Consider the following 22,961-nt stretch of genomic DNA (forward strand, 5'->3'; position numbering starts at 1 on the left):
ATTTGACTTGCCTGTACATTTACAAATAATGGATGATGAATTTCCCGCCAATATCTGTAGTAATTTTCTCGTCCATGTTATGGTAATTTGCTCGTCCATGTTATGGTAATTTTCTCGTCCATGTTATGATAATTTGCTCGTCCTTGTTATGGTAATTTTCTCGTCCATGTTATGGTAATTTACACGTCCACGTTAGGATAATTTGCTCGTCCATGTTATGGTAATTTTCTCGTCCACGTTATGGTAAGTTGCTCGTCCATGTTATGGTAATTTTCTCGTCCGTGTTATGGTAATTTGCTCGTCCACGTTATGATAATTTGCTCGTCCATGTTATGGTAATTTACTCGACCATGTTATGGTAAAGCTCGGTAAAATGTTCTTAAAACTAAAATAGAAAAACAACAAAATCGAATTTTCCGAAAAATCGCTTTGAGGTGCTCCCCCTATGCTACGAGCTAATTTTGTGCCTAATTTCATGAAAATCGGCCCAACGGTCTAGGCGCTATGCGCGTAACAGACAGAGATCCAGACATACAGACTTTCAGCTTTATTATTAGTAAAGAAGCTTGCTTATGGGGTTTTCGCTGGAAAAAAAAAGTGCGAAAACGAAAGTCTAATTCCAATCCTTAGTATTGAATCCAAAAATCGTTTCTCGAAAACTGGTTTCTGCAGATACTGCCGTTTACCTGCCCACAGCTGTATACTACATTGAAAGTTTAAAGGGGAACAAAAAATTTCCCCACTATCACAAAGCTTGTTTCATAAATTTTATGAAATGCAAATTGTTGGTATAAAATGTCTTCTGCTATATTAATCAAGGTATTTTAATTTTATTACATTTTGTCGTTTGACTAGCAACGTACGAGCATAACGTTAATTTTTTTAGCATCATAAATCCCACAGAACCTGTCATCTATATCTACACTAATATTATAAAGCTGAAGAGTTTGTTTGTTTGTTTGAACGCGCTAATCTCAGAAACTACTGATTCAAATGGAAAATTTTTTCTTGTGTTGAATAGTCTAGTTATTGAGGAAAACTATAGGTCATTTCTTATTTTAAAATCAGATTCACCAAAATATTGCAAATTAAATGTTTAATCAAGTGTTTACTTCTATGAATTCCTAATAGATGGCGGGCTATGTTGAATTCTATGAATTCCAAATAGATGACAGGCTAAGTTAACTAATCGAGAAGGCACTAGTCGACAGTGTCGATTGCTGCGAGGAACCATGCCGCGCGACCCAGACGCGTGGTCGGCTACGCTATTGTGGGACTGTTGTGGTCAGCCAACTGATTTTTGAATGCGTTTGTTTCGATGTTTAGATACATAATTTGATTTTGTAGGATTTTTCTATTGGGTTTCGTTTTCCTTATTTCTTCAACGTTTATTTTTGTTCTTATATTTACTGATCTAAGTAAATGATTTGATTGGTCGTATTATTCAACTGTGATTGTTCTTTATAACGTTTTTATTATAGTATTGTTTATTTGACGAAACATTTAAAATTGCAGAAAAAAAAAGATTCTCTCACTAAAGGGCAGAGTTACGGTAGCGTGGTTACTTGGCGCTTTAAGCGATGAACTATACAGTTGAAGGATTATTTTGAATTTTAAAGCTACTGTTAATCTTTTTATGTATTTTGGCGAATAGTTTTAAATTTCAAAGAGACTTTAATAGTTTTTTTTTTTTTTTGAAAAGGTGTGTAAACATTTTAGTTGAAGAAAAATGATAATTTCACATCAGTCGAGGGGGTGGTGGATTTTTTTTATTCAACGGACTTCCTTTAAATTCTTAGCAGGGGGATCACAGTGCGGGTACTGCTAGTGGCTTTATAACTATTGTTGACTTGTGGTTGGCGGGTTTGAGAATATATATTTGTTTTTCTTCATTGACTTTTTTCTATGTTTAGGAAATATTTTAAAATTGTTCTTAGTTTTTATTTGTGCCATTTTCTTGACTTTTTCTACTCTTCACTCTTAGGACCACCAGGGAAAAGAGGGAAGCGTGGTAGAAAAGGAGAGGCTGGAGATGCAGGACCACCTGTGAGTACAACTTTTTTTCTTTTATTTTATTTTTAAAATACGTAGTTATTAGCAAAAATATGATATAATAACAAATTACACTCACAGTGTAGTTCCTGATAAGGCATAAATTTAAAGCCTACGCATGCTCTGAGCCTTTTTGTTAAAAGATAGTTGGGGTAAAAACGCTTTAAAAACCAGAACTATACTACTGGCCATTAAAATTGCTACATCAAGAAGAAATTGCCAGAATGAAGTTAAATTTTGCACACGTGATAGCAAAATTTACGTTAGAAAGTGATTACAAAATGAAAGCAAATTGATGATTTATTGTTGGAAAAATCTCAAATTACTGGAGGTTTAAGTACCCTGTTAAGTCACATCTAACGTAAATGTACGAAGCGATACATTCGAGCATTGAGGCATAGCAGTCTCCTACGATATCCTACGTCATCTCGTACTACGGTTGCTGTAAACGTGCCACTCATTCGATCAAAGTCATACGCATGTGTTAGTTTCTCACGACGGGGCTCCCAGGAGCCATTTTTTAACATGACAATGCTCGGTCACACACAGCAAGGGTATCAAGGGACTTCCTCTTCCACATTATCACTTTCTCTGGCCTGCGCGATGCACTATTCTTTCACAAATCGAGCTTATCTGGGATCACTTGAGACGGTTAATTGGACATCATATAAGTTTGATCGAATTAGTGGCACGTTTACAACAACTGTGGTACGAGAGGACGTAGGACATCGTACGAAACTGTTTACCTTAATGCTCGATTGTATCGACTCTTACATTCCAGCTAGAGGTGGCGCAACAGGGTATTTAAACCTCCATTCATGTGAGATTTTTCCAGTAATAAATGATCATTTTGCTTTCATTTTGAAATCGTTTTCTAGAATGTTGCCATTACGTGTGCAAAATTTTGTTTTATTCTGACAACTCCTTCTTGGTGTAGTAATTTTAATGGCCAGTAGTGTATTAGTTTGTCAGAGGGCTTCAAGCAACATTTGTTATTAGGCAAGTTTTTACTTTTTAAAACTGTACATACTGTTGGACTTCCACCAAAGTGAAACCCTGACTACACCATAGCGCCGGCGCTGACTCTTTTATTTCAAAATCGGTAACCTAAACTCCGATTCCGCAGCCCTGCTTCTAACGATGTCCCCTACTTATTGCCCACACACGAAATTTCCTCCCCCCGCCCCTTGTTTTTCAGGTTCAACCTCACCTTTTGATGTATTAAAGGAGGGAGGAAATTTTAAATGTAGGCGATAAGCAGGGTTTTAAACAGTTATTTAATACAATGTTTTTTTTTTTTTTTTTGTAAAAGTTTTTTTGCTAATAATTCGTTATTCAAATAAATAAATAAATAAATTTTTATAGCAAATGTTTACCAAAAAAAATCAGCTCGTATTTAATTTACGATGTTTTCGCCTCTATCCGTTCATCTAACATTAAAAAGCGAAAGATACCGAGAGCTTATCTTGATATGCCAGCGCTGAAGTAATCGCCTTACATGTTTTAAGCCACTTATGCTGAAAAAAGTATCTAAACAGGATGGCATTCATCAATACATCAAAAAGTTTTTCTCCGGCTTCTATCGGCTTTCTTTAATAAATTGCATTTTATCGTAATGGTATCGGAAGCGAAGAAACTTTTTCTTGCAGTTTTCTTTCTGGGACAAAGATTAAAAATGTGACGTTTATCATTTTCAATAGTTTGGCATTGTTGCATGTTTTCATCAATATTCTTTTTTTTTTTTTTTTGGTTTTAAAAATATCATGAAATATTTCTTTTGATTTATGTAAGAAGAAATTAGAACTATAGGACCTCTATTTCTTCACTTTAAACATCAATGGCGTACCTAGCGCGAGTGCCACCTGCGACAATAATTTGTGGTACCTCTCTCTTCTGGTTTCCTCCAAATAATAATAATAATAATAATAATAATAATAATAATAACTTTTAATCTTTAAGCAAAGTATAAAGTTCATACAATTTTCAGTTTTCACCCATTTTTATTTTTTGAAATTACAAAAGCTCATATTAAAGACAAATCAGAACAATATAGTTCTTCACAAAGAAGATCAGTGGAAGATTTTTATCCTTCGACTTTGGCTAAGGAATCAAATCAAGAAATAAATAAAGAACATTCAATCATGCCAGAAGAAATGGTTCACAAAACAAAAGTCCAGCAAGCATCCGCGGAAAACCCGGTAAGAAGATCGTCAAGAATTATTGTCAAGCCTCAGCGATATGGATACATTTGAACTGATATTAATAATTTGTTTATTTCTGTAGAAAATATTTTATTTAATCCTTTTTATTTCCCTTAAAAAGGGCATGTCATGTATTTATGTTTTAAGTTTTAGCAGATTGGCAACATCGAGAAAACAAACCACGTAACTTGATTTTGGGAATGAATAATTTTAAAATTAATCATTTCCAATATCAAGTTACGTGATTTGTTTTCTCGATATTGCCAATCTGCTAAAACTTAAACATAACTACATGACACAATTTAGTGCAGAACAAATTTTTATTGCACAGACGTGTGTTTTATTACCTTGATTTTAAATTCAATGCAAAACTGACGCAAAGCAAGGCACGGAAACAGTTTGATTTATACTTGTTCCGAGTTGAAGTGTTCTAAAATATATTTTATTAGAATTTTTACATTTGATTCCTTTTTTTAAACTTGTATCACCAAATTGCGTAAATCAAGATTTTGATTCCCTAAAACTACTATGATTCAGATTAAAAATAAAAAATGGGTCCTAGAAATTTAAGTTTTGCATTACAAATTTTTATGTGTTGACGCTCATTTTAGAAATCCCGGGGTAAGAACCTATCGTTTTGAGTATTTTTTTTTTAAATTTATTTGTTAATTTTTACTACTGATTTTTGAGTAGTTTTTCTTGAAAAAATTTTAAAGTAAAAATCTGTTCCTAAATCTCATTTATATTTACTGTTTCTTCTTAAAAGGCTTTTAGCTTTCATGCTTCTTTTTTGCAGATTTTTCAAGAAAATAAATAAATGAATAATTAAAATGAATAATTCTAAAAGTCATTGTCAATGCTTTTGTTTGAAAACAATTGCGTATGCTGATAAATAAATTTGCTCAAATTCGAATTTTAAAACATTCTTCCCGTTTCAGAACTAGTAATCGTTGTAGTAATGATAATAATAAACAAAGAAGGAAAAAATGTTTTCGAAAAATGAACAAAAAAGTTGTTATTAATGAATTGTAACAAATGGAGAAAATGATAATGACAAAATGTTCACAACTTCTTTTCTTCTGTAACAAACATTCTATGTACTATTAATTTCGCTAGATTTTCTTTTCTAATGTAACATTTTTAAATATGAAAAACATATGCATATACCCTGATTTTTCTCTAATTAAATTTTACTTTTTCAATCCCAAGTTTACAACAAACGCGTTTACTTAGGAGAAAAATATTTTTTCTATGCCTATTCAGTCAACATTCACCAATAGCACTCTGCTTTGCAAATAACCAAAAATCTTTTTTTTTTTTGTACTGGTGTATTATTTTAAATTTCTGATTAGAAAGCGTCCTAATTTGGGAGGTGTCCGAAATCCGGACTATAGTGCCTAGAAAGAATAGTGTGCCGATCGGCGCTTTTCCCCCTTCGATTCTTGAAGACAAAATGTATGAAAACCGCTAGGGGGCAGTGCGGTCGAGGTGTACGTTCAATTTCGCGGTGTTTATATTAGTAGACGCGGGATTTTGTTACAATTTAGTTCCGCGTTTCTCTTTTTTACCTTTATTTCGTGAATATTTCATGAAACAGCGTTTAAGGCTTTTAATGGAGGCATCAAAGTTTAATATTAGAAGAAGTAAAGCTTCATCTTGTTTCGTACCAGGGTGCAAAAGTGGATACAAAACATGCAAAGAAAAAGTTTCGCTTTTTAAAGCTCCAGCAGATGAAGAAAAACTAAAGAAGTGGAACTCGTTAATTCCCAGGTTAGATAAAGTTTTTGATAAATATTGCTCAATTTGTGCTCTGCATTTCGAAAAACATTTTATTGAAACGCATTATAAGCATATTATAAATGGTGAGGAAGTTTTAATTCCTCGAGGAAGACCTTTTTTGAAAGATGAGGCAATTCCGACAATTTTCCCAAATCTGCCAACATACTTTACTAAAAAAATACCAAAGCAAAGGTCCATCAGGAATTATGCAGTTAAGAAAAATGTTCCCTGTTTGAAAAAAAATAAAACTTGATCTTTCCGCAGATGAAACTGAAATAACCACGTATAAATCTATTATAGATGAAATTGTTCATATTAATTTGCCTAACGAATATTGGGTTTGTATGAAATTTAAAAAATCTCCAAATATTGTAGTTTTTGTATATAATGAAAATTATGTGGAAAATAATATTGACGATAAAAAGATCATTATTGAAGTAGAAGAAAATTTACAAATCAATGCTACTATTTTAGTCAAAGGTGTAAAAGTAGATTATCCTGTTCTTAAATCAGTGTCGGATGTCAGAAAACTTTTTATTGACGTTGATGCTAGAATCGTGTGCAATGGGATGGGTACATCAGAGGAATTCAAATTTGTGTTGCCTGTAATGAAACGAACTGAATATTTTGCTGATGGTTCATCTTTAAGACACTGTAAATGTCAAGGTTTTGTATTGAGTGAAAAATTAAGTTGTAATTTTTGTAAAAAGCAACGTAAATATTTGTTGACACAGAGAGCTCTGAAAAACAAAAGAAATATAGCAAATTTACAAAGAAGTATGGTTGCGGAAAAATTAAAAACATGCATCAAGTAACTTACCGTCTGAAGAAAAAATCAATGGATTTATCAAACAAATTAAAAGTTAAGGAAATTAAGAATAAGGCGAAACTTTCGAAACCTTTACAGTTAACTTCGGAAACTGTTTTTAAAATTTAAAAATAAAAAAAGAACAAAATCGAATTTTCGATAAATCGCTTCGAGGTGCACACCCCCATGCTACAAACTAACTTTGTATTAAATTTCATGAAAATCGGCCGAATGGTATAGGCGCTGTGCGCATCACAGGGATCCAGACAGAATTCCGGACAGAAATCCAGACAAAAATCCAGACAGAAATCCAGACAGAGAGACTCATTTTTATTATTAGTAGAGAAATAAGAGACGCGCTGTTATTGAATACTTAAGGGCCATTCATTAATTACGTAAGGATGATTATGGCAATTTTTGACCCCCCTCCCCCATGTAAGGGTACGTAAGAATTTTCACCCCCCCCACCCCCACCCCCCATTTTTATGTAAGATTCCATTTTGTTTTTCAAAATGATAAAATAACAAATCTTGAATCGTTACATCACTGGAATCGTTATTAAATTCACATTATTAAATTAAACCTTTTGCGTAAAGAAATAGTTACTGAAAAGAATCTAAACTGAATGTTTTTTCGACTTTTTTTTTTTTTTTTTATGTAATATTAATTACAAATAAAACATGCCGTACGCAATGCGACTCCTTTATTATATTTTACACTATAAATTCTTTGTAAAACAAATAAAAAAACATCTTATCCTAACACGTTTCTTACCTTCCAGACGCAAATGGAACATAATCTCTGCCAAATCACTTGACCGCGCAATTTCTAATGTGAAATATCGACTTGGAAAATATTATGTAAGAATGAGTTTGACCCTCCCCCCCAAGTAAGGGTACGTAGAGGCTTTTCCAACCCCCCTCCCCCTCGGGACCCTTACGTATTTAATGAATGGGCCCTTATAGTCTACTATTTTCATTGAAGTAAGGTAGTTTTATAATAAGGTAATAAGGTAATTTTATATGCTTCAAAAAATAAACGAACACCCATGTAACAATTAGCACTTATTACAGAATTTGTCTTATGCGCAAAAATAAGTTTAATCCGAAAAACGGGGCTTTTAAACTGCGAAATCAGCATGCAATCGCTGATTTAAAACGAGTCTGATTGAGGAGCATAACGTACTACTCGAGTGTAGCGCCACCTGGATTTTCCTCAGATCTGACCTCACTTTTTCCCCGCCGATCGGCACACTACTCTTTCTAGGCACTATAATCCGGACCTCCGGACGTAAATTTTTTGCGACATATTTGTGGCGTCATCTGTTGGCAAAACTCAAAAAGAACTGCTCGGGAATATAAAAAACATTCCTTTCACGTATTTTTTGTTTTGAATAAGTACTTTTTCCTAAAAGGATGAAGGAGTGATAGTATTGGTATGCCAATCCCCTACTGATTAGCTGTTAAAATATTTTCCTTTCGAGCAAAACTTGTTTTTATTTAGTTATTCCCCTGATTTCTACTTTTAATATGAATCATTTATTGTTTTGTTTTTTTATTTCGGTATGTATTATTTGTCCCACAGTATTAAGCGAGTTCTAAAAAAAATATGTTTGTTTTAATTTATGAAATTTAAAATTGTTCATGACTTTTTATTCAACCACCCGCGTATGGAAGTAAACCATATTCCCCCTAAAGCATCAATCGTTATGGTACTTTTTTTGTTCAACATTATACTGCGAAAAAATTAGAATAATGAGTGCCTGAAAAGAAAAGAAAAATGCAAGGAAAGAAAAAAAATTACATTTTGGAATGTTATAAGATGTAACAGCATTGATATCTCCTGCAAAATATGAAAACTCGATCTTTTTCTTTTGTATAAACGCTTAAAAAAAACACTAAAAATTACTTGAAAGAACTTAGACGTAAAAACGGTTTATTGTAAAAGACAGTATCAGCGTGTTCAATGTTTATAAAAGCTATTGACTTTTTTGAAAGAAAAATACTCAAAACAGAAGAGATTCATTCTACTTTAAATAAACTTTTCTTCCGTGAAAAAGTCTTACAAGACAAAAGAAAAACCTAATAAGTCGTAAGTGCTTTATGATTGAACATTTAATTGATTTTAGACAATTTAAGATATGACGGAAAAAAAGTTTTTTTATAAGACAATTTTCTCCCTTTGGATAATAATAAAATGTAATGCTTTTTATTACTAATTTCATATTTCGAAACGATTTGATTAACTATTTCAATAAATATGCGTGATTGTACTCTAAGTTTTACACCAGAAGCATCTTTTATCCCTGAATTAAATAATTGTGTGAAAACATATTTCTTCATAGTCAGAGTTTTGAAAACATTGCGATAGATGGCAGCACTGAATATCGTCGAAAAGTTACTCATTTTCTTTTCTTGCGAAATTCGGACTTAAATTTTTCTAAAATAATGAGCAATTATTTGCTAAAACAAACATAAATTAGTTGATTTTTAAGTTAAACTCCGGAATTTTCAATTTTTTCTTTTTTGTTTTTGGCATTAGGCCGCATTTATGACTGCGAAATTTTACTGTGTCAATGTCAAAAGAGTAAATTAATAATAAATTCTGTACCTAAAGTTCAAAATTTGTAATTTTCAGTTTGTTACTACATTGTCTATACTCTCGCTCCACGTTGAGTAGAAACAAAGTAATTTTGTTTAAAAAAGGGGAATAGCACAGGAGGGGGAGGGGAATGGACACCTGTTGACCCAGGATCAAGATTTTCAAAATTGGTGTGGAATATTTGCAGAGCTCTTGGGTAACTAGTATGGAGGGGGGCCCGTAAAAGTCATTTGTGACGGGCGCCAAAATTTCTGTACACGCCCCTGGGCATGAATCAGACAAACATTTTTTACGTGCTCTTGCAAAATAGATTGCATTTAAAAAAGCAAAACTCTGTTTGATTGCACAAAATTGCAAAATACTGATCATGCGCATTTCGGGGTTCAATTCAAAATGAATGAGTTTCTTGATTATGGATGAAAAGACATCCGAAAACGGCATCTTTTCTTCCATATGCTCACTTATTTTGCATTGAAAAAGGGGTTCCTCGTAATCCCGAAACACGTGTATGCAGTATTACTCAGTTTTCTGGAATTAAATGTTGTTTTTCTTATTTTACTTTTCAAACGGAAAGGAATTTATTCAACTTCATTTATGAACGTTGGTCTGGCTTTGAGGTACACAATTTACAAAAACAAAAATGTTAAAATGAGGAAAAATGAAATAAATAAAGCTTTTGCTCCAAAAAGATTCGGTTTACAAATTGGTATTATCAAAATGATACAAATTTACTGAAAAAGAGAATGTTTGCTCAGCGTAACGTAATTTTTATCATAATTGTTTTGTTTATTTTTCTCTTTGAAGAAAAGCAAATTATTAGTGGATTCGTATACTGCAAATCCTCCGAATATCTCTAGTGAAAAATGTGGCACTAATATTTCGAAAATTGTTTAGTACTAATAATGATTATCTTTTTTTTTTTTTTTTTTTTTTTTTTTTTTTTTTTTTTTTTTTTTGCAAATTCGTGTTTGCATTAAAGACAAACGTGTAGTTTAAAAAAATCAGCTAAAAAGTTAACAATAAGTAGCTTAAATAAATAAATACCTAAGTGCTAAAAAGTAAATCTTCACCTCAGAGCAACAGAAAGATATCTAATCCCAGAAATAATACTAAGATATCTTACTGTTGCTCTGAGGCGACGAAATTGTAATCAACAACACTCTGACGTACAAAGTTAGCAGATTACTGCACACGAGTGTGTAGAGGTGAACCTCTTTTTCAATGCAAATAGTGAGCTTTTGGATGAAAAGACTCTCGTTTCGTTTACCGGATATCTTTCCATCCAAAAGCTCACTATTAGCATTGAAAAAGAGGTTGCCTAAAACCCCGAAACACGTGTATGCATTAAACTGCTAATTTTGCGCGTCAATACGTTGTTGATTACCATTTGATAAATAACGTGTTTTCTCCTATGTTTAAATTTGTCATTATTACTTCCTTTGTACGGTTGAAACTATTTACATAATTAAAGTTACAATAATTTTGGTTTTTATTTTTTTAACTTGCAGGGACCTATCGGACCCCCAGGAAAACCAGGGTTTCCGGTAAATTTTATGCATTTTTTACTCTATATAAACTGATATATGTGTTTTATCTTCGTATAATGTGTATAAAATAAAATTATTTTTATTTAAATACATATTTATAACATCAAAAATGAACATGTTAAAAAACTAATAAATGTAAAAACTTATCAAATATTTCTGTAAAAAATGTTTTTAAGAAAAATTTTAAATGTGTTAAAAAATATCAGTGATTATATAAAATATTCCAAGTGAGAAAAACTTCAGAAAATTTTGAACATACGTATGTATTTGTACGTAATTTTATGTTACATAGCAATTTTTTGTAAGTTAAATCCATCCTTATAATGTGGAAATGTAGTATTTCATAAAAATGACCATGACATATACAGGTGTCTATCGTATAACACGGTACTATACTACATTAGTTATTGTTTGTTAAATTTAGCTTATGTTTAATCCTAATGTTATTTTCTTACAATGCATTGGAAACAAAAAAAAATAATGTAGTTAAAAGTTACAATTTAGTGTTATACGGGGAAACCTAACTTACAAGTCGAAGACAGATAATTTTGCGTATAAGTTTCTTTAAAATAAAGTAAAAACTTATTAGAGTTATTATCGTACATTTTTAACAGTGTATTAAACAAAAATGAATTCCATCTTTGAAAATTCAAGTTACATCAAGACTGTGCTGCATTAAATTCAAGTTTTGTACCGTGTAACATTGAAACCGTGTTATAATAATCGCAAATTAGGTAACATGTAATATCGAAACCGTGTTGTACAAGTACTGAGTTATACGAGGACGCCTGTACGTATATATATGGGTTATTCTTCGAAAAGTGTAATTTTTCTGTCACACGCCTTTTACAGTAAAAACTTTGAATGAACAATTCATTTAACAATGATTTTTAATTTCATCAAAAATATATCTATTTAAATCTGCCAACAATTTTTTAATAATAAATTTTGTTTTAGTTTATTTTTGGTTTACAACATGTGAATTCTCCCCTCCATGGCACGTCACACACCTTGTGTGACTGTTTATATTGCTTAATAACTTGTTTAATTAAAAGTATATATTTATTTATTGATTATTCCTTTCACAAGTGTCTCAAATACTAACTGTTTAAGAATTTTTTTTTTTTTTTGATATTGTGTTTTAGTTTGTTTTAATAGGACAAGAAGTCATGTCACACAATAAATTCTTACCTCCGTTACCTAAACACAAAATGCTATTTCTCATTAACACGTGGCAGTAATGACATCAAATTTTATTTTCCATGATACAAGGGAGCCCCCTTGTTTATTTTCAGTCATGTTGTGAGTTTTTTGTTGAAGAACAAGAACATAGATGTTGCTTTAAAAACTTAGTGTCGTTATTCTGACTTCTCACCTAAGTGAACTTGAATTTCAGGGATGTAAATTAATGTAAAAAAAGAAGTGAACACGTTTTCATATGCTTAACATGTGCAGATAAGTAGTAACGAAGAAAAAAAAAATTCCTGTAAAATGTATCTATTAGGCCTATATTAATGGAAAATTCTTCATATCCGTGAATCTCACCTCCGTGACAGACCTTATCAATGTCATTATTTCTGAGGTGAAAATAAATGATGGAAGAGAAATACATCAATAATAAGCATTCTACCAAAATTATTTATTGCCAGTACATTCTGAAATTTTCCAAATGCTGTTTTTTAACATACATTTGAAACTACTAATTCAGCCGTACTTTAATTAAGAGAGCTTAATATTATATATTTCCACTAATTATTAAAATAGCTGAGTGTTTGCACAATTAACAAAATTACTACTTTGATATTAAATTGGCCTCCATTTTTAAATATAATTTTTTTTAATTATTTCTATGAACAAGGCATTTTTAATTTTTTTTTATTTATGAGTAAAATAATTGGAACTTAGCTGGGCCACTTTTTATGCTTACTTGTAGTAGGTAACACTTTCATGTAAGAACGAAAAAAAAAAAAAAAAGAAGAAAAGAAAAGGTTTCGAAATTGAAAAATATTTGCGTTCAAAAGTTACGTTTTCTGGAGAATGACCCATATATACCGTCGCTAAAAAGACGAATGGACGTATCTCACTTTTAAGAATTTTGCAGAAAACCGATTTAAAGATTTCCAGTTTACTGTATCGCTAGAGAACCGCCACCAGTGTGAGGGACTGTAACTTTTTGTACTATTTACTGTACAGATACGCTCATTGGTCATATTATAAAATCGACTTCGGACATTTCTGTTGTGGTCATAACTCATTTTTCGATTTTTTGAGATACGCCCAATCGTTTTTTCAGCGATGATATACGTATAGACATATAAATTAGTATAATATTTTACATTTTCATTAATTTTAAACGTTTTGTGTATCAATCGGATATAATTAGTCAGAACTACCTGTTTTAGAACTAAGGAAGTGATAATAGAATTTATAAAAACTTGCACAGCAAGACTTTTTTTATTGTATACTTTAAGGCAACTGATTTTTATTTATTTATTTTTTAATTTGATAACGTGATAGTAAGCAACTGCAAATAAAAGTTCATACAAATCACCGTGCCATGTGCAATAAATATTTTGCTTAGAAATTTTCGAAACCATCTTAATTTTATGAAATCATTTGTTGAACAAAAATGAATGATTAAAAAATTTCATTTTGTATAATGTTATTGTGTTTTCATATCCGCCATCAGTTTTCACTTTTATGTTTTTTCTCTTAGGGTGCTATCGGAATTGACGGTCCAAAAGGAGATCCCGTAAGTTTTTGAAATAACTCCATCACTCTATCGCTGTACATTACTTGATTTACGCGCAACAAAAATGCATACATTTTTTTCTTGAGAAGTTGTTATGAAGTTTATTTTTTTCTTACTTTTTAATTTAAAGAATTATTTCTGAATCTTGGAAATGTGCTAATGCGAAATAAATTAATTTTTTAGATATCTGAGGCTTGTACAACTCAGACTTTAAACACATCGAATCTGTATGAAATGTTTCATTAACCAGTTATATATTGTATACTTATGTTTTTTTTTTTAATTTTACTATTACTTTAAAAAGATATGTTCAGTATCGCATGTTTTGAATTGAAAAAAAAAATCTTGCAGGATGACGGAACCAGTAACAGACAAGGGTCCAGTAACAGATAGTTACAAGTTTGAATTTAAATAATAAAAATTTTAGGCCGGTAAAACGGATGCTGCTGTGGCCCATAAATACGGTGCCACCATTTATTGTTATCAGAGGGAATTTTATGAGCCGGTTGGTATTTACAAGGCAGTGGTGGAAGGTTATGAACAGCTACCACGATGTCAGCAGGTGTTTCATGTTCATTCAAATTTAAGATGGCTTTTGTTCTAAAAATAAAGAACTCTTGCACATTTTGAAGAGAAAAATGGAATGTCGTCCATTACTCATCTTTTCTTAATCTATGCTACTGGGTATCAACATATTTTTCGGTGTCTGTTACTGGGGGTCGGATTTTCTTTCAAAAATGAGCAAATAAAATATAACTAACTAGTTCGGAGGATCCAGATGCAGCCAAGCGTTAGATGAGATGTATTTGCATGAGAGAAAATATTTCAAAATGTCTGAAAACGGTAAAAGGCTCGGAAAATTGAGCTAACTTGAGAGCGATGTCTTAAGCATGTCTGTTACTGGTGCCGTTATCCTAATTCTTCTTCTTCTTTTTCTTTTTTTTTTTTTTTTTTTGCTACGTAATTCATGAAGCACTGCAAGTTTATGACACGCACATGCGCTTCATTAATGTTAGCAATAATATGAGAGAATAGTGAAACAAAATTTAAAGCATGCAAAATAGAAAGCTTGTAGATATGTTTAAAAACTTTGAAAAGTGGCAGATAAAACAATAAAAAATGTTTCAACCCTGTGTTATAAATATATTAAACACGTCATCCAACATCGCACTCTCTTTTTTTTCTTTTTTTTTTTGTAAAAATAATGAAATAAAAACGCTTTATAATTCCTGGAATAGGAGTCTGTCCTTTTCCCTCTGACTCCGCAGCTGTCTTCTAGGTCCTCATTCTATTGTAAATGATATGACAGATATCACTATAATTAATAATACAGCTCAGTGCTCCTTGATGGTTAGTCCTAATTCACATCTTCAGCACCTAAGTGTTTTGCTTATAACGTATTTGTTTTAGATATATATTTAACAGTACTATTTAAACTATTGAAAACTGAGATGTATCCTATTTTCTTCTAGGGTGACAGAGGTGATAAAGGCGAAAAGGTAAGTAAGGATGATGGTTTGAATGATAGATGAAGTGTACTTGTATATAAAACATTTTCTTTAAATAGTAACAGAAACAGAATACACATAATCGCAGAGTTTTCACTTTTGACACGGCTGCTTGATTTAATAGATTTACAGTGCAACGACTTAATGTCAATGTGTCATAGGTAATATACGGTATTGCAAGTTACAGACTTTAGCAGATTGATGAGGTTGAATAAAGATGATATAAATTTTTATAATTGCGCAAAAAGAGAGAGAGAGAGATTAAAGATAGTTCTGTAGTCAATGGACCTTTGGTTCAAATAACACTGTTCGGTTAAAAAAAAAAAAAAAAAAGCTTCGAAATGCTTTTGACATTTCTTCGGCTGATTCTTATGTAAAATGACCCCCTGAATCCAAATATGACCTCCGTTTCAGATATAACCTCCGTTTCCCCCCTATATGTACCAATTGTTTTTAAAGCCCCCCCCCCCCCACAAGTTTTTTTCAATTTTCCTTAGTTTCATAGCAATTATGTTTTTTTGGAGGTGAAAGGAGCTTTATATTAACTGCTAACATAGTTTTGGTGGGCAAGAGAGGTTCAAACTTCAAGATCATGGCCACCGGTAGCAAAAGGGGGGGGGACTAGGGGGTATACACCCCCAGAATAGAAAAGTCACGAAAAACGATCTTTTAATTCTGTTTTTTAAAAAAGATGTTTTTTAAAAAAAATTTTGGTGCAGAATGAGAGTATAAGACTTGCTTCTATGACTCCCATGTCCAAAAAAAAATTTCGCAATGTAAAAAAAAAATTAAAAAAAGAAACTGTCTTGTGAATGTCGCACTTGCATACAAGTTGAGTCGCAGGTCTTCATTCAAAAAGACATTCTTCTGGCTGATTCTTATGTAAAATGACCCCTTGTTTCCAAATAAGACCACCTTTCTCCCCATCACGTCCCTTTTTAGAAACTAACCCCCCCCCCTCTAATTCAGAGCCATTTTTTTTTAATTTGGAGGGGGAAAAGAGCATTACAATAACCGTATACATTATTCTGTATGACTAGAGATGTGCAAAGCTCAAAATCTTGTGCATATGTAGCAAAAAATATAACTTGCCCCCCTCAAATTAATAAAAGGGTGTGGGGTGCTTTTCTGCAAAAATTGTTACGTGTAGGAGAAAAATGGAGATCATATTCGGATTCATGGGGTCAATTTGCAGAAGAATCAGCCGACATAGTTTCATAAGCATTTAAGAGTTCCTTTGCTGCCCTGTGTGTTTGGGGATTTTGCCCCCCATCTTATCCTTTTTGCTACATATGCACAAGATTTTGAGCTTTGCACGTCTCTAGTCATTCAGAATAATGTTGAAGTCTCTAGTCATTCAGAATAATGGTTATTGTAATGATCTTGAATTTTGATCCTCTCTTGCCCACTAAAACTATATTAGCAGTTAATATAAAGCTCCTTTCCCCTAAAAAAATAATAATAATTACTCTAAAACTAAGGAAAATGGAAAAAAGAAAAAAACTTGGGCGGCCTTTAAAAAACATTTGGTACTTCTAGACTGGAAACGGAGGTCATATTCCGATTCAGAGGGTCATTTTACATAAGAATCAGCCGACGAAACGTCAGAAGCATTTTGAAGTTTGTTTTTTTTTTGCCTCACAGTGTAATTAGTGGTTCCTCCGTTCTCTGTCTATCCATTCGTACACTTGAGTTCAAAGAAAGAAAAAAAAACGGGGAATCACATATAGGGAGATTATCACAGAAACTATGGAATACTAGTGGTTTTGGCATCTGTCATTTTTAATTACTTAATTTCACAGCACTTGTTCCAATTCGCACGAATCTTAGATCCTATAACTTTAAAGAAACTTCTCAGTTTTGAATCCACGTTTTCAACGAGAAGGTTTAAACATGATCATCAGAAGCAAATAAATACCGAAATTCTGCAAGAATTCATTTCATTTGAATGAAAAAAAAGAAAAAAAGATTTTTGTGACAAAACAAGAATCTAATTTCAGCAACAAGGTTCGATAAAACTAGAAGTTTTAAAATAACAAGAGTTATGCACTAACGGGTGAAATACTAATTTAATTCCTAGGAGATATTTTTAGCATTAGTTGAAAAATATTTAACTTCAAAATAATAAAATTAAGTTATTATGTACTATTTGTACAGGGCCAAGGAATATGATTAAAATCATTCTTAGTAATTGATTTGAACTTGCGTTAAGAGAGGGTTAAACTAATCACGTTGGGTTTTCTCTAAATGGTTGAATGTCTTCAGTTCCTAAATCTTACCGCAACGACTTATAAGTTTGGGGAAAATATTTTTGACAGTTAATAATCGTAAGTATTTCCCCTTTGATATTTATTCTTAATATTTTTATTAAAACTCGATTTTTCCCTTGAAATGCAGATTCAGAAATATTTTTATAAAAATATTTCCTAGTGCTCCATTATTCTAAACGTTTTTCATCAAAATAAGCATTATCAATCTGGTAATTTCTTAATTTTAGGAGGTCTTATTAACGTTTGATTTTTTTATTAAACATTTTTTAATTTTATTTTAGGGTGAAAGTGGTGGAGACCTATTTACGACAACTAAGGTAAGCTGTTTTTCACATTCAACCTACGTTGTTGAAAGTTTTATTTTAGTACGTTTTTTACTTATTCGAAACCTGAGATATTTGGGAGGAAAGATTCTTTTCTTTCATTGTCGCAATCCACTTTCAGATTTTCTTTTTTAAAATCAAATTTTGTTTTTTATGTAGTATTAGTTATAGATATAAATGCGCATTTATGAAAGGAAATATGAGAATATTCTCTAACTTAATTTCTATTTTAGAATCCATAAACAGGTATAAAATCTCAAACAGTGAAGAAATTTTCCGCTTATTTAAATAGAATACTGTTCATCTGTACGTTAAGCGTTATTCGGTTATGTAAAAGCTGTTTGTAAATGCCGGTTTTAAAATTTATACAAATATTAGCATGTAATTTAGCAAAATTTAAAAAATAGTAGCCAATGTTTTGTATCCGTCAATTTAAATTCATTATTTGTGCTAAACTGCACATTTTTTAACCTTAATAGTACTATCAATCCTTTTCAATTCACAAATTTTGTATGTAAAATACAATATAACATATTTTAAAAATGCCTATTAAAATATTTATTTAAAACTTAACCGTCAAAATTATTTTTATACCGAAAAAAGCAAGATTAAATGATCAATAGAAGTGGGTTTTTACTTAACTCATTTTATTGTAGATGAATTACTCTATAACAGTTCCTTGACAAATACTGGAGAGATATTTTAAAGAGAGATGTTTGCAACTTAGGGGATGATCTAATATTTAGTGTAGTTATGCCACGGATAGATGGCTGAGGAAATGGAAGCAGAAACGGAACACTTCGTTTTGTAATAGATAGAATTAGAAAGAACTGGCAAAAAGTATCGTTTTAGTTGCATATGCGTTCTTGTTGATCCTATTACCTATCTCAAAAATGAAGTGTTCTGTTTTCGCTTGCAGTTCATCCGTCATCTCTTAGTGGCACAACTATAAAAATGTTTTTGTCTCTGTTCAGACAGTTATTTGGCATAAAACTGCTGACAAACAAAATAAAAAAAAATAAATAAAAAACATCCGTTCATGTTCATATATATATATTTTTAAAATGTCTATTAAAGGTTGTATAAAGTATGATTGCCTACAAATTTAAACCCTGCATAAAAATCTTGAAAAAGTTCTTTTACAAATCTATTACTTCTGTTTTCATGTCTTTAAATGTGAAAAACTAAAATAAATAAACAAATAAATGAATGAAAAAAAGGATAAAAACCAATTCTCGTATAAACGTGTATTATTGATTTCCACATGAATCCAACAAATAGAATAAATAGTTTAAAACGCTTGAGGAGCGAGTCTCGTTCAATTTATACGTTATTTTGGATACATTTATTTTGATTTGAATGAAAAATTTATTTCATAACACTAAGCGCCTTTCTAGGGAACTAAGCGATCAGTAAATAGTCTACCAAGTGGACCTGTTGATTTTGCAGAAGTCATCAGTGTAAAGGTCAGTTTTAGGAAGAGGAATGCCAGCACTTATATTCCATCCCTTACTAACTGCACGGGAACACCTGTTTGTGAATGCTTTGCACAAATCCAGTTCACACGCGACTACACATTTCCTCTTTTACCACTAATGGCCGTCTTTACCAGTCGACTCCAATCTGGTTCAGACACCCGAACTGTCGATAGAGGCCTTGTGATTTGTTGAAAAAGGTTTCAAACAGTGGTTCGGATGCCTGACTGAATTTCGAGTTGGTTGTTGAATACGACCGTTAATTTAGCAATGTGAAGAAATCGAGTGATTGCTGTCCACCATTTACGTCCTTTGATAAAATATTTCAATAAAATTTATAATATTGTAAGCCTATAAATACTTTGTTATTCGTGAGTAAAGAGGAGTTGCCTTTACATTTATATTTAAATCACACGTTCTGCGACAGCAATAAATGATTTTGACCTAATTGATTGTTGCAACGGACGTGGAAGCCAAACCAACATTGAGAATAAACGTGTTCTTAATGATGTCATAGCTCAATCAACAAATCACGCTCTTCCGGCTGAAAATACAGGATTTTTTAATTTTGAATTCCTCATATATTAAGTTCTATTTTCCTTAAAATTTGATAAAACTACTATTTTAAAATTATTAGGGTATATTGGAGTGAAATTATGAAATTAATGTAGCGTGAAATCCTTTTTTTTTTTTCGCAAGGTTTTAATTTTGGTGAGCTCGTCTTAATCGCAAAAAATTAAGTTTTGCGAAGTATTATTTCGCGATACATTTTCAACTTTCTGTTCATATAAAACTACCGAAGTTTTTCAATATGTGAAATCATTGATAGTTTCATTTTGAGGAAAGTAAGAGTTTTTGCCCTCATTATATTTCTTTCTGAACTCTGTTACCCTGTAAGTGGTTGTCACGCGGAGCATTCCGCCCCCTTCGCTTTGTAATATATTTTATCTTATTCAATATTTTGTCTCCGATTGTTAACGGAAAAAAATATAGATATTTTTTTTAATTCTAAAAAAGTACAACTTAATTAATTATGTGGAGGTATTAAACCTAATGAACAGTTTTTGAGCTCAGTTGTAGGTAAGAGTTTTGTGCTTTGGCAAAGGAGAATGTGGTAACTCCTTATTACTCCTAGTCTTTTTTTTTTTTTTTTTCAAAAAATACTATAACTCAGATTTCTTCACTTTGTTTTTTACAAGAGTAAAGCACCAATGCAAGAAGCACTTTCGCACTTTGCAGAATTGGCATCATAAAAATACTTTATTAGGAATACTATCGTGAAATCATCTTGTTATATGTATTTTTATGCCAGGGAAAAGCGCTACTTTTATGCTTTTGCAGTAGAGTCTGGGTTTTTATTTGTTATTAATCTTCAAACAGACGTTTTTATCGTTTTTTAAGAAACTAATTTTATTTCTACAAACATTTTTTCTGATGCTAATTAATCATGTATATGATGTTTTAGTTGAAGAATATTATAAGGTAAGAACCAAATTGATATATCTGTAATAAAGAGATTCACAATTAAACTAGAAAACGGCTAAAGATTAAATTACAAGCATTTATTTTACTATTTTTCTACTTTTTTTTCAGTTACGAATATCATTTGGGGGGGGGGGGCAGATTTATTATTGCATTACTTCTCCACATATTTTTACAAATTTTCATGCTACGCACTGTTTCAATATTTCAAATAAATATTTCACGAAAAAAAAAAAAAAAACTTTGGTAAATACTAGTGTATAAAACTTTCTCAACCCAAGAATATTATAGATATCAATATATGAATTTTGAAGTTTTAGAAACGCATAATAGTACCAGGAATACTAATGTACGTCAAAAAATAATTACGAATTAAATTAAAATGATCGAAACTCAGTTTAATAAACCAAGACAAAGTCTACAGCGAAAGAGTATAAAGTACGCTGAGAATATTTAAACTATGCATTAATTTAATTTCTGAGAATGATTAGAATCAATTAAAAATAATGGGGTTGCTTCCTTCAGTCAAAAATACTACTTTAATTCATTAAAATTGATAGAATAAGCCAAAAAAAAAAAAAAAAACATGGACCCAAAAAATACTTTTATTTTCCTCAACAGTTATTTTTTAATTAATTTTTTAAAATGTCCTATTTTCAAACAATGCGTGGTCGTTATAACGTCACAAATGATGTACTTTGGAGCGTTTCACTAGCGCGCTAAATTTTTACGCTTGCTGTCTACTGCGTTTCCAGTTTATGGTAATTCAGTGGCGAATTAATTATTGCGCCCTACCCTTGAAATCAATCATATCGTTGACGGTACATGTGAGTAAGGAAGCGAATTAAATATTGTGCTCTACGCTAATGGCAACAATGAATGGCAGTTCATCATTTGTGATGTTATGTACAGAAGCGTAAAAAATAAAATTGAGTCTGCGCACCGATTAAAAATTTTTGTTTAAATAGTAACTTTGTCAAAATATTTAAAAAATGGTCAAATTCTATGTTCTTTAGCTTTTTTTTTTTTGATGTAAGTGTTGGTTTTTTAATACTTTATGGTTTTTGAAATTAAAAAACAGTTCATATTTTTATTACTGATGCAGATTTTCTTTCTTTTTTGCTAATGTTTTGCTTTTACTGATTGATTTTTTTTCATATTTTTTTCCTTCGAAGCGTTAATGTATTTTTATACCGCCTTGGAAAAAATTCTTCAAAATTTTGAATAAATAAATCTTTCAAACAATCGTTTGGTTTCCTGACTCTCGTTTATTTATTTATTTTTTTTTAATCTTACTCCTTTAAAGTTATTACGTTGAAGTAAAACACGGAGAGAGTTTCAGCAGAAATTATATAAGAAGACACTTTACAACTATCAATTTCAAATATTACAGGTATCCAAAATTTCTAAAAACACTGTGTTAAACAAAAACATTTTCTTTTTAAAACGTGTATGATTTATATAATAACAAAAGTGACAAATATTTTCACTATTTTTCGCTACCGTAAGATGAGTTAACTTTGAGTCAATCTTCAAAGTTTTACTCCGTTCCTAGCTTTATTTTCAAAGTAAATTTTGTGCCAACCTTACCCTACTATTATTTTGTAGGTGCATTATCTACATTAGAAACAACAAAGGAAATGAGAGTTTATATCAATCCCAGAATATTATATTAAGCGGGTCATAAAAACAATATTCTACTTAATTGGTAAAGCTCAAGATTACAGATGTTGTTTCAAACTGTCCTTTTATATGTTACTAAACAAACAGATAATGAAATGAATATTATTTAAACACTTTGTATAGTTTAGTTTTTGTGAAAAAAAGACAAAAGATTAACTTTAATCTTGTAGCTCCTTATCATTGAAAATTTCTCAGTCCCAAAGTTACCCCGTGAAAAAATGAAAATTTGGAATTTAGAGGTTATAAAACATAGAATTTATATTAACATGGTTACTTCCATATTAGTCACTTCAGGAGGTATTTTTCAATGTGTATATAGATCTGAATGTACTTTGGTGTGCGTAGTTCTTAGACGTAAGCGAAAGTTTCACCAAAACAAGAATTTTCAAAAACAAATGGCTCTAAACACTTTGCTGTCACAACAAGTGCACTGGACTAGGGTTCTGACAACTGCCGTTAGGTAGTTGCACAATTCTAGGG

General features: G+C 31.3%; 1 protein-coding gene across 1 annotated transcript in view; it reads left to right on the plus strand.

Annotated features, from left to right (window-relative positions):
* Positions 1-1,988: 1,988 nt before the first annotated feature.
* LOC129230019 (collagen alpha chain CG42342-like) overlaps positions 1,989-22,961 on the plus strand; it is a 102,582-nt gene continuing 81,609 nt past the window's right edge. The window contains exons 1-6 of the mRNA XM_054864404.1: positions 1,989-2,046; positions 10,950-10,985; positions 13,705-13,740; positions 15,213-15,239; positions 17,800-17,835; positions 19,239-19,307. The gene's annotated coding sequence lies outside the window, so the exon portion shown is untranslated. The remainder of the gene's footprint in view (positions 2,047-10,949; positions 10,986-13,704; positions 13,741-15,212; positions 15,240-17,799; positions 17,836-19,238; positions 19,308-22,961) is intronic.

Source organism: Uloborus diversus, chromosome 9, assembly GCF_026930045.1.
Source record: "Uloborus diversus isolate 005 chromosome 9, Udiv.v.3.1, whole genome shotgun sequence".
Taxonomy (NCBI): Eukaryota; Metazoa; Arthropoda; class Arachnida; order Araneae; family Uloboridae; genus Uloborus; species Uloborus diversus.